Consider the following 10506-nt stretch of genomic DNA (forward strand, 5'->3'; position numbering starts at 1 on the left):
GAAAGACCACGTGGTCTACTGAATCAGATGCACAATGTCTCCTGTAGGCAATTCCAATTGCACTTCTTTCGCTAAGTACTCATGGCAGTAGCATCGGAAGTTGGGTGAGTTGGAACAGGGTCATCGTCTGGAGGAACTGCCCAGCAGGTCAGCACTCGAAGAAAGAAAGGGAAAACAAGCGCACAGTTACTACTCAGTTGTCAGTGTGCGCTTCAATTGGTCCTTCTTTTCCTTGTGTCCCGTCCTGTTGCACAGTCTCACAGCGAAAGCTATTACGAGATCACAACAAAATCCCCTTTTGTCACCGTAGTTGTGCGGCACCGCCACCGGTGTCCGTAACCACTATCGCGCGAAATAGGACAAAACACAAACAAAAAACAGAAAAACAAAATGGGCTTCGAACTCGTGTGCCTTGCGTGCCAGCCCAGTATTTCACCACTGAGTCCCGCTGGTGGTTGAAACTCTGTTACAAATTGGCCTTAGGCTGGCCTGATGTTGGGAAAGATATCACGTTAATATGGGTAATAAAACGTTTTAGAAGAGCGAAGGAACAACGTGGTGTGACATAATCAGAATCGCACAATAAGTAAGTCATCGAATGTTCCAACCAATTGCGATGATGATGATGATGATCCTAGAATAGTGGCATCTACCAACTCATGCGGATCAGCCAAGAGTCGGGCGAATCACACACATGCACTGGATAATTGAATATTATTTTGTAAGAGCTATATTATAGGTTAGAGATAAAATTTTTAATGTAACGTTAATTATGAAGGATTCCTATTTTAGCTTGCACTATTTGGGTAACCTGCAAACGACCCAATATCTTTAACATAGGAAGACAAAATGACGAATTATGAGCGTTTGATACAACTAGCAAATCTATTTGAGTCGGATATAAACTTTTCGACAGCCCCGTTGCGGTGGTCTGGTATCTAAATACTCGGCTGCTGACCCGCAGGTCGCGGCATCGAATCCCCGCTGCGGTGGCTGCATTTCCGATAGAGGCGGAAATGTTGTAGGCCCGTGTGCTCAGATTTGGGTGCACGTTAAAGAACCCCAGGCGGTCTACATTTCCGGAGCCCTCCACTACGGCGTCTCTCATAATCATATGGTGGTTTTGGGACGTTAAAACTCACATATCAATCAAAATTTTCAACCGGTTTGAAAATATTCCTTTCCGGGTGTGCCAGTGCAATTACCTCCAATAATAACAAAACGCCTGACGTAGTCGGTAAACCACGTTGCCATGATATGATTTCGATACTTTGGTCTCTGTGGAAATAAAAACGTCGGCAGCAAGAAAAACGTCGGCAGCACACCAAGAAGTGTTCAACAGTTTCATGCTCGTTGCAATAGAAGCAAAAAGGGGAGATTGCCAATCCTGCTCTGTGCATGTAAAAATTACTATTTTACATTTTACAACGCATTCTTGATGTTACAACTTCTGTCTGTCTTGCTGCATACCAGTTTCTGCTTCAAGAAAACTGAAGGTGCAGAAAATTCGGTTATGAATTGAGACATCCTGTAAGCACTGATAAAGCGTACTTTCTGAACCTTGCCGTAACTTGAACGCTGCAACCCGAAAAAGAGAAAAAAAAAGCTGGGCCTGCCAGAGAAGCTTTTTCCCGATAGTCCGCAACTTCATTTAGTAAAGTTCCTGTGTGTTCCAACAACTAAATTAATTAAATATTTCGCAGATGATGAGGAGCAAGTAATCGCAAACAACCTTGGAATATCCGGATCTGTTAGAGCAGTTTGTGCTGAACAATATGACAATGAATTTATAAATATAGCCACAGAAGTTACAGATGAAGGACTCTTATATAGGGGAAAAACTTCAGGCACGAATTCTTCATTGTCGTCAGCCGTAGCATAGAAAATCTGAACAAAATTTCTTGCAAGTGCGTAGCGAGTATCACGCTTCTCTGAAGAATGGTGAAGGATGGCGTATAGGGAGCGCCACCCCACTACCCAAAAATTAGGATGATTTATGGCATATCGAATTTCCTTCAAGGGTGTTCGTAGTGGTTACTGATATACTGTTTAAAAAGGCTGTAAAAAGCCACTCCACTAGCTTTCGCTGTGACTGGTCTGCGCGTTACACGCATGCCAGGCAGTTTTTATTTTTTCAGGAGTACAGTGGCTCTCCGTATGAGGTGTGACACGGCGGCCTTGGTTGAAGGGTTCCCAAGCCTCAACTGTCACACCGGCAAACGGGAAATCGGTTCTAGAAATACCAGTAATCGAAACAGTATTCCCGTCCCCGATTGTTTCCCATGTCTGCTCCACGGTACTGGGGTGCCATTCTGGACATTTTCGAATTCCGCCATGTTGTCAAATTCCGCCATTGATCGATGCTAATTGGCCAAGAGAGCTGCTACATCTCTGATTGGCTTAAAATGCCGCCGTTGCAAAATGTGACAATATGGTGGAATTAGACAGTGTCCAGAATAGCACCCAAGTTTCAACGCCACTTTTGCCACCGGCCACATGTTCGCTTTGTTGGAACAGTGGCTAAGGTGTTCGGCAGCTGACCCAAAGTTGGCGGGTTCAATCCCGGTTGCGGCGGTCGCATTGTGGCAGAGGCGGAATGGTAGAGGTCCGTGTGCGATTTCAGCACACGATAAGGAACGCCAGATGATCAAAACGTTCGGAGCCTTCCACTACAGCATCTCTTGTAATCCTATGGTGGTTATGGGACGTAAAACTCTAGGTTATAACATTCTAGCGGACGTGTGTCGCAACTCATACTGCGCGCGAGTGTACATGGTCAGTGGTACTTTCACGCTAACTATACAGAAAAACTTCGTTTTTAGTGTACTGGAGAGGAGTAGCGGGGCTTTTCGGATTTCTGTGGAACATACCCGCCAAGATCTGTGAGCCACATTATACCAGTAATGCCGAAAACACCTCGGCCATAACCAGTGCCACTGCTGAAGTGATTGATGGGTACATTCAGACGCACACCAAAAAAGAGCGGTAGCAATAAAGACACACTGGAAGCTGTGTTTATCGGCAGCAGCACAAGATCAGACGTCACGTTTATTTTGTACCAGGTTTTTGAAGCAGCTGTTGTCATTTGGCTCTGTGGCCAATATTTGTCCGTGGGTCACAAGGTCACCACCAACTGTCCCTGTCAATAGCACACGATTAGGCGAAAGGTTTCGATAGTGCGACTGCTAAAGTGCAAGAAAGAGAAAATATCAGGGAGTGCCAAGTGAAAACTCTGAAGTCCAGTTCTATCCCTGCCATAATAGAGAGTGAAATTCAAGGTGAATCGTGATAATTGTTTGGGTTTTACGTTTGAAAACAGAACCCTTCACATACCCGAGAAAATACTTCCATAGCCGTGACAATATGATTACGCGGGACGCTGCAGCGGAGGGCTCGGGAAACTCCGACCACCTGAAGTTCTTTAACGTGCACATAAACCTAAATTGAGGTGCCTCAAGTTGTGCTGCACACTAATTTATGAAAAATACGCTGCGTCATGGTCAAAATTGCTGTATTTTACGCCACGTAACTTTTTTACTATCCTCCATTTTACCCGCTGCCTAAAAATTGTAGCAGAAGGTACATTTCAAGAAATACAGACGTAATAATAACTATTGGGGTTTAAGGTCCATAACGCTGCCTTGTGTTTATGAGAGGTGCCGTAGTGGAAGTACTCCAGAAATTTCGACCACCAGGGGTTTCTTAGGTGCACCGAAATCTAACCACATAGGCCTCAAGCTTTTTCGCCTACATGGCATGCAGACGTATAGTGGTTCTTACGTAAAGCTAGCTTGAAACTCAGTATAAAACCATTCGGAGATATAATAAGAAACATAAAATACAAAAGATGAGCAGATAAAGCCTTCAGCCATTTGTATGGGAATAGGGTTGACTTGCACTTGAAAAATATAACTGAGAGACTTTTGAGGAAAGATACGGCTGGCAGTGTAAGCAATATCATTACAAAGAGCGTTAAGCGAAAGGCCACAAAGGCGGAAAATATATATTCGGTAGCAGTGATCGAAAAAAAAAAAAGCCGGCTCTGGGTAACATTCCAAAAGGTAAGGACACAAGAAGCAAAGGTATACTTCCCGATTACAAAAAGTGATTTGCTTTTTCGTTTGAAGCGAGGTCAGGTTGCCTAAATACGCATGTTTATAAAGTGAGATTCGCTGAAGAAGAAAAATGTACATGTGTGTGGAGAGCCCTCCAAGTCCGCATCGTGTGCATCGCCTTCCAACATGCTGCAATTAAGAAACAAACCGTCTGAGTGCGTGAAATTGGCCATTTCAAACTATCCTAGATTTCGCACTGCAATAACAGTTGCGTAGTGCACGCGAAGTCATAATTTGTTAATTGTTGAAGTACCCTCTCAGCATAGATGAGGTGCCAGGCGCGGCTGTATACTTTGTAATGAGTCGAGATTCCAGCAACCCACTCGTTGAGCGATTCACAGGCCTTGGGACCTGGTGTGATTGTACAATGCTGGCAGACAGTATTACATGCGTTAGACAAACTCTTTCCTTAATATGACATTTTTCTTGCCCTTTTATTATTTCTTATTTTTACAGAGAAGATTCAAATAGTAGAGTGTTCCCATAGTAGAAGTTCGTCTTAGCACGTGGAAGGCCTGTGTTCAAAACAAACAAACAGACAAACAAACAGAAACAAAGAAACAAAACGATTACACAGACAAACAAACAAACGAGCGAAAAAAATCCCGTTCTGCTCTCTAGTCCTTTCGGTAATCATAGCGTTGGTAGTGACGTCAGCACGCGTATCTGGTCATGTCGACAACGGGCACCTGTTTGTAGGCTCGCAAGCGCGCGTAGTCCCCGATTCTCCTCCTCGCCAGAAGCGTAGCCAGAGTTTTTCGTTTTTGATTTGGCGGGGGGGGGGGGGGGGCTCGTTGATTTTAGAAGGGGAAACCCCTTGAAGTAGTTTCATTTACCGCTCTTTGTACCTCGGCGGGAAAAAAATCAGAGGGACGGTGGCATGGGCCCGGTGTGCCAACCCCTGGTTACGCCTATTCTCCTCGCCATTCGTGAAGAAGCCGTCGGGGACAAATTAATGCGAGCCAATAATTGCAATGTAGCGAAGGAAAGAGCGATACCAGCGAGGGTTGCTTTTGGGTCAGCAAACTCTTGTATACGTAGTATACGCTATAACGGCACTATTTTAAAAGGTTCTGCAGCGAGAACGTTGCATACTCGAGCACGAAACCAACAACGCAACTGAATTTATACCTTTGAATAGTTTAGACGGTGATGTACTCGTTTCTCTAAAGCAGCCATGAAAGCGTGTTCCTCGTTCCTTCCTAATTTCAGAACAAGTTCCCGTCACGAGTTCCTGTAATGCGAAAGGAACTCATTACAGGTACATTTCGAAAATAGGAACGTGTCGTTACACTAACATTACATGCGTCTTTCAAATAAATGTATAGAGTCGGATAATCTTTTGGGCGAAATAAAATAAGCAATTTAAAGCTTATATGAAGGTACATATAGATCGTGCAAATTTAATGTTACCGAGAGGATGTTATACGTAGCTAAAAAGAACTCATATAAAGAAACGTTCCCAACAAACTTTTCGGAGACCAGTGGCCTTACTACAGACATGTCTAACTGTAACTTTCGTGCTTGTCTATTTCAAATACAACACACGAGACACTTTTCACATTGATATTCAAAAGCAGAGTCAAGAAACCGGGCTTCAGATAATCAAACCAAACTATCCACCAACGCATGAGCCTAATTAAATTTCTTTCACAAAAAACCGCATTGAAAGGGACAATATTTAGGCGTTTGATGAGTTCTGATTCAAAAATTCAGTATGAGTAAAAAATAACGCCTAGGACACAGATCTTCATTATAGTATAGTTCCCTGGTCACAATTAGCGAACATATTTCTCCATAATTCTGTCTTTATTTTATCTAATTTCCTCGCTTTCTTGCCTTCAATTCTTCCTTTCAATGTTAATTTCTCTCTCTGTAGTTGTTCTCTCACCTTCTATCTTTTTCTCTCCTCGTTTTTTTATATCTTCCTTTTCAACTCTTTCTTTCAGTCTCTGTTTCTCTATCTATATATACACATTCTTCCCTCCTTTTTTGCATCTTCCTTACCCTCACTTCGCTTTCCGCCCCGTTGACAAGCTATACTAAACAATGCAACAATACGCTCTGCTAGCGTGCGTGTCTGTTGCATAAAAACGTGCAGCCAGTCATTCCCCCAGCATCCCATTTCATTAGGGTGGTCACTAAGTTAAGAGGTGTACACAAGAAAATGTGAAGTCCGCCTGAATAGCTTATATAGTGCTCGATATGAGTTTATTCTGACCGCCGTTCTAGTGCATAGCTGCAAAAGGCCGTTTTTTTGTACTCACTCTAGACATGCTATCTGTATTTTGTATCGACACAAACAGCGAAAGACAATACATCGCATCGCGAGGCTGCCGCAACCGTAAGAAAGCTGCGCTGTCGACGCCAAAGTTCGCCAGAAAAAGCCAATGTTTCTGTATCCGCAACGCCCGTTGGACGCCCTGCTTCACCACTTTCTTTTCCACTGAGTTGTACTCGGCTGGTATGAAGCAGGATGCAAAGAAAGGTATGGTTTCTGCGGATTCCTCTTGGCCTACATTGCCAAAGTCGCAGCCACATGAATCAGCGATGGTCGGTACCAACAAGAACACCATGGATACAACTGACGCAGTTTGGCTCCCGTTGCCGAAGGCGCAGCAACATGAGGATTCACAGCGCACCTCGGCAAGAACAAACGCTGAGTCTTCGACTGACAAGTTACCAGAAGAAGGCAAATAAATTCTCATAGTCTTTCACTGTTATACACACTTCGAGTGTTCGTCGGCATGCTGAATTTATCACACCTTGAGGCCGTACAACAGGTACTGGATGTTCTACGTCCAGTACTTGCAAGCCTTCAGTAGGCACCATGAAGCGACGATCTAGAGTGGAACGTGATACGTCTGAAGCCCTGCGTCCACTACTTTCGAACGCGGCAGTCTAGTTTAAGCTGACATGTCTTTTCATGCTGTCTTCTTTCTATCTCTTTCTTTTCATTTCTCGGTTCTCTTATGCCAATGTAGGATAGCAAACCGGATGCTCATCTGGTTAATCCTCTTGCCTTTACTACCTATACCTACTTCTTCTAGCGACGAATGCGATTTTTCTTTTGTCGTTGGGTCATAATCCGAGCGAAATGAGCCTAATATTTCTTTGTCTGTACTAGATTGGCTTGGCTTCTGTACCGAATTGCTTCAAGGTGTCTTGACTCTGTTGAATAAATACTATGAATGAAATAAAAAAAAGAACTCTGATCGCGGACAAGCGGTTTCTAATCTCGCCATGCCGAGAATTTTGTTTTCGCCAAGAAGTTCTCTCTCTCTCTCTCTTTCTTTTTCTCTATCTTTTTCATTCGCTCTCACTATTAAAGTTTGTTCGCCCTTCAGAGTTATGGTATCTCAGGCCAAACAAATCGACACACTTGTTCTGAGAGCGAAGCGAAAAATGAAGAAGAGGACGAGGGGAGCAGATGTCGATTTTTGATAGTGACAATTTTTCGTTGCACTACAACTCCAACAAACACCTTTGCTCTAAAAAAATCAAATGTTCCTCACATGCATGGTCAGTTTTGGCGTGTCTCTCTTTCCGTTGTTTCCGGCGGGTACGTTGAAATGAAAATGATTATGCATCATAGTGACATGACCGGCCAGCGGTAAATTTTTACGTTTTACGCGGTCACCGATCCACTCTGTTCTGCATGTTGTGCTACGTGCATGTACCCGTTGAAAGTCCTGGAAGTTTTACAGAAGTAACGCCGTTCCATCCGCTGTTCCTTCGTAAACGCGATGAGTTACTGTTACTGTTCCACCTATCCTAAATATAACGGCAACATTCCTCCATTCCTCTGAAAAAGAAGTATTTTCTACAACGCCGTTCTGTACAAAACTATAGTTCAAGGGCCCTTAAAACCGGTTGGCGGAAAGCCTGGATGAAGAGATTTCAGCGTAAGCTTTGAGTCCATGGAGTACGTACTACATCGTCGGGCTCACCTGTTCTGCGTGCCGTGACAGTTTGATGCGGTGTACGTATCTGCTGATGTCTTGCCCGATAAAAGACTGTGCAGAATGGCGCCGCGCCTGTTGTCGGCCTTTCGACCAGCTGCCTTTGAAAGAGCGCACATCAAAATGCGCAGCACTGGAGGTGCACGTGAGTGTACGTGACGCCCGTAATCTGACTCACTGTTGCTACAAAACGGCCCTGGAAGCCGCACAGACGGCTCTTCCCTGTCCTGCCGGAACCTGATAGGTAACGTCGCATTCTACGTACGTTGATCAGATACGGGAAAGGTTGGAAGCGTCGCTGCACTTGACATCCGGCATTGGCAGTTTATTTTCATTTTTTTGCATATATTGTTGCCATTCTCTTACGCAGCGTCGTTCGCGCCCCGATTGACGCGTGCAGCACCATGCTTTGAGACGTCGCCATTAGGACTGGTGCTTTCGTTGATAACCAAAGAAGTCAAAAAGATTGGCCGTTGCAGTGCTTGGCTGCGCACATCAAGTAAAAAGACGAACACGAAAACACAAGCATAACACGAGTCGGCCTTAAGTTCAACAAATGGTAAATGCAAATTCAGCACGCCTTCGTGTTGCATCGTCAATTACTGCGCTTTCATTCCGAAAATAATTAATCATTATTGATGTGTGTCACCCGAGTTTGCACTCTAGACCTGTCTTGTTATTTGCAGTCGTGTTGGAGGGACACTCACTTCGTCAAGCTGCTCAATGTGGTTACCTTTAGTGAGCACAGGCCCCACCGTGGTGGTCTAGTGGCTAAGGCACTCGGCTGCTGACCCGCAGGTCGCGGGATCGAATTCTGGCTACGGCGGCTGCATTTCCGATGGAGGCGGAAATGTTGTAGGCCCGTGTGCTCTGATTTGGGTGCACGTTAAAGAACCCCAGGTGGTCGAAATTTCCGGAGCCCTCCACTACGGCGTCGCTCATAATCATAGCGTGGTTTTGGGACGTTAAACCCCACAAATCAATCAATTTAGTGTGCACTCTGCTCATTTTATGGAACGAGAAAAAAATCTGGGTGGTTTGCCTCGAGACGCTCAAAGCTTGGCACAGCTAAGCACAGGACCGTCGCAGCTGCTACTCCCTGTCGACCAACACATCTAGCTTGGAAACGCTTGGCTTCCTCCTCGGGAATACTCACTTTCTTAGGACTCCCCGTGACTCTCTTAACATGATCGGGTGCAGCAGAGCCATGCACTGCAAAGAGGAGGTTAGGCGCGATGTCTCCGTCGGATAGCGTGGCTTACTTACTGAACATGCGCTGCTCGGCATCTGGTCGCTAGACGACGCGACACTTGCTTCCTCCGCTCGCACCCGACCGACAACACCAAGATATGCGAGGCTGGTTGTTGACTTGTGCTGCATGTGGTGACGCATTTTTTAATCGCTGCCAGCGAGCAAGCTGTTAAAGAAATTCTTGCTTGTCTCGCTATAGCTGCATCGCATAATCGCCACGTGAAACTGCTTTTTCAAACAGGATGCTAAGGTTTGCGTTAAACCGTGTGGAGTGAATAGATGCATCTGCTACGTTACCGATAAGCTTAGATGAGCTTGGTGAAGGCAAGTTAATCATAACTCATGCTAGATAAGCATAGCTAAAACAATCAATAAAAATAAATACAAATTAACACTGATTGTTACTCATTAATACTTATTGAGGTGCCGGGTTAAACCAGGATATGCGTAGATAAAGCCTATGTCGCAGCTTAATGGATTTCGAACAAGCCCATTTAACGCTCGTCAATACGAATCTATACTGATAGATACTTATGAATTGGAATTAGGCAAGACTAGTGGAGATTACGTAGGATCACGCAAAGCCGGTTCAGGATGAGCGGCATAACCATGAGGTAGATTAGATCCAACAGGGTTATGTTCGCTCGGATTAAGCATGACTGAATAAATTCAGATTAAGCTAATCCTGAACAAACAGGTCAATGTTGAGTGATGTGAAAATCATTAGCCATTTGTGTGTATGCTTACGTTAAGTTGATTTGAATAAATTTGAATAGGAGAGAATAAGGTGATCAGAATGTTGAATTATCTAATATTGAGTAAGTCGAGATTGCCTAGCCAGTTAGACGACAGAGTATGATCACAATAAGGCAATTTGGATTAAGCCGGATTAGGCTAATCCCCGTTTAGCTTATAACGAGCAAGTGAATTGCGAGGGAGTTAAGATTGTCTAGTTTGTCGGATGCTGAAGCATGGTCACATTGGCCCATTAGGATTAAGCAAGATTAAGTTAATCCAAATAGACCAATCTTGAGCAAGTGTCTTATCAGTAAGTTGAAATTGCCAAGCCTTTTGAATGACTGAGTATGGCCCCAATAAGCCAAGAGAGATTAAAACTGACTAAGCTAATCGAGATAAAGATTAAGCTAATCGAGTTAAGCTACATCAATGTAAACCCG

The 10506-nt window shown here is 44.3% G+C and overlaps 1 protein-coding gene across 1 annotated transcript in view; it reads right to left on the minus strand.

Moving 5' to 3' along the window:
- The window catches only part of LOC119172022 (uncharacterized), a 75998-nt gene extending 67803 nt beyond the window's left edge, over window positions 1–8195 (minus strand). Inside the window, exon 1 of the mRNA XM_075886577.1 lies at window positions 8066–8195. The gene's annotated coding sequence lies outside the window, so the exon portion shown is untranslated. The remainder of the gene's footprint in view (window positions 1–8065) is intronic.
- Between the last annotated feature and the right edge of the window lie 2311 nt (window positions 8196–10506).

The sequence above is a fragment of the Rhipicephalus microplus genome, chromosome 1 (assembly GCF_043290135.1).
Source record: "Rhipicephalus microplus isolate Deutch F79 chromosome 1, USDA_Rmic, whole genome shotgun sequence".
In the NCBI taxonomy this organism is placed as follows: Eukaryota; Metazoa; Arthropoda; class Arachnida; order Ixodida; family Ixodidae; genus Rhipicephalus; species Rhipicephalus microplus.